Here is a 2,714-nt window from a genome sequence, read left to right on the forward strand (position 1 = left end):
GTGAGATTAGCAGCCCTATTCGTAAGCACTACACTACCAGAGATATTTACATAATGAAATACAGATAAAAGTGAATGGAGTAGAACTATAAGCTTTAATTAATACAGAGAAAACCTTAAAAATATAATACTGAGTAAAAAAGATGTAGAAAGATGTTTATGCAATGTACTAATTACACTGGTTTTTAAAAAACACTATATTTAGAGCATTGTTGCTGTTATTGTTAAGTGCTGCCGAGTCAGTTCCAACTCATAGTGACCCTGTACAGGGTTTCCAAGGAGCAACTGATGAGCTGGAACTGCCAACCATGTGGTTGAAACCAGCCTTGCATTCTTAGTGCATGAACCCAAAGTGCCATACCAGGTATCCACATAAACATATGTAAATATATATAAAGACTTGGAGAAGAATGCAATGCAGGCTAGCTTTAGGAATCTTTTTCCTTCTGGGAAGTGAGGGGACAGAGTCTGAAAGGAAACTCAAGGAGGCTTCAATATCTGTCATGTTTCATTTCACGAGCAAGAATAAAAAGGAAGAGGGAGAAGACAACCACTGCTAGACAGAGTGACACTACAGGGGAACACAAGCAGACGAGAGTGTGCAACCTAACATCCAGACAACAGTTTTGAGCCTTCTTTCGGTCATGTTCTTTTAATGCAGGGTCTCAGTAAAGGCAGAATGGATTTTCTTGGGTGCCAAAGTTTCACAATACCTACTTCTCCACCATGTCAGCTGTGCTAGAGGGAACTGAAGGAGCCCTGGAGCTACACAGTAAAGTATTTGGCTTCTAGCAAAAGGTTTGGTGGCTCAAACCCACAAGGTGCTCTGAAAGATGTAGCAGTCTGCTTCTGAAAGGTTACAGCCTTGGAAACTTTATGAGGAAGCTAGTTCTACTCTGTCCTATAGGGTCCAAGTGAAAATCGACCCAACTGTAGTGGGATGGATAATGAAAGAGTTGAAACCCCTGCGTAGTGCTCAACTGCTAACCTATAGGCTGGCAGCTTGACTGCGAAAGAAAAGGCCGACAATCTGCTTCCACTAAGATTATGGTCAAGAAAACCTTATGGGGTAGTTCTGCTATGTAAGACACGAGGTGGCCATGAGTTAGTTGGAATTGTCCTGTTGAGAACTCGTAAGTAACAGTAACAATGAAGACAGTTGAGGAGAAAACCATTTCACACTTTGGCCCCTAAGGTTAGGGGGACAGGTACAAGGCCAGGTAATTCACGATGACAGTGTGTATGTAGAGGGGATGAAAGGTGTGCGAGGGGCAGCAAGCTGTCAGAGAGGTTCAAGAGAAGATGAAAATGGAGCTATAATTGATGGCGTAAAAAGGAAAATTCTGAAAGCAGATAAGGGAATAGGGTAAAGAAACTTCTTAGTCATCTGGATGAAATTCAGAGTTTAAATGGTTTCTTCATAAAATTTCAACTTTTTAAGTGGATCTCAGCACCTATCTACCCATAATTTTAAGCCTTCATATTGTATAATGGACTGAAATTATTTAAGGGCTAAGAATCTTGGGTCTTAATCAACAATCTATTTTCCTTTTTAGGACAGCCCTTGGCTTTTAATTTCTTAAAAGTTTCTCTTCACCTCATAAGTTATTGCTGTTGTTAAGTGCCACTGAGTTAGTTTCGACTCATAGCAACCCTGGATAGAATTTCCAAGGAGCAGCTGATGGGCTTGAACCACTGAACTGCAATTAGTTCAACGTTCATCCTACAGTGCCACACCAGGACTCTTCATTTCAAAGTATGTGAATGTAAATGTTCTTAGACTAAAGAATGTGAAAAGTTCCCTCAAATTAAATGGTAAAATTAGGACTTCCAGATAAGCAGAAATTAAAGGATTTTGTAATGACCAGACCAAATTTACCAAAAGTACTAATGGGTGGTTCTATGGATGAGAACCAACAACAGCAGACAACAACCTGAGATTAATATTCATGACAATACCATCCAGAACCCAATCCAGACACGCTGTTGTTTTTGTTAAGTGCCATTGAGTAGATGCTGACCCACAGCGACCCTGTATAGGGTTTCCAAGGAGCAGCTGGTGAGCTTGCACTGCTGACCTTATGGTTCAATGCAACTTTGCAGTCCAGCGCATTAACCCACAGTGCTACACCACGACTCCCAATCCAGATATAAAAGTATTTTAAGTAAAACAAACCTACAAGACTTAAAATAGAAAACCAGGGATATCAATTTATAAAATGAAGTCAACTACAAAGCAAATAGTGTAGTTGCGAAATTCCCAAGTAGATTTTAAGATAAAACAGACTGTTTCAAATGGGTTAAAAATTAATAAATTATAGGGTACCTACAAGAAAATCAGTACAGCTTTACATCAAAATAAAAAAAGAGGAAAATCAGAATTAGTAAACATTAATACAACAGAAATGAAAATGAAAAGAAAGCCCACAAACAAAATGAACTCTGCAGAAAATTATGTGGAACAAAGAAACCAGCTGCACCATATACACAAAAAAAACACAGCAAAATGACAGCAATCAATTCATACCTATTGATAATTACACTGAATATAAATGGATTAAATGTACCAGTCCACAGACAGAGTAGCAGAATGGATAAGAAAACAGGATCCTTCAATATGCTGTCTACAAGAGACATATCTAACATAAATAGATACATGCACACCCATGTTCACTGTAGCATTATTCATAATAGCAAAAACAGAGAGACTGACTT

Source organism: Chrysochloris asiatica, unplaced genomic scaffold (assembly GCF_000296735.1).
Source record: "Chrysochloris asiatica unplaced genomic scaffold, ChrAsi1.0 scaffold00337, whole genome shotgun sequence".
Classification (NCBI taxonomy): domain Eukaryota; kingdom Metazoa; phylum Chordata; class Mammalia; order Afrosoricida; family Chrysochloridae; genus Chrysochloris; species Chrysochloris asiatica.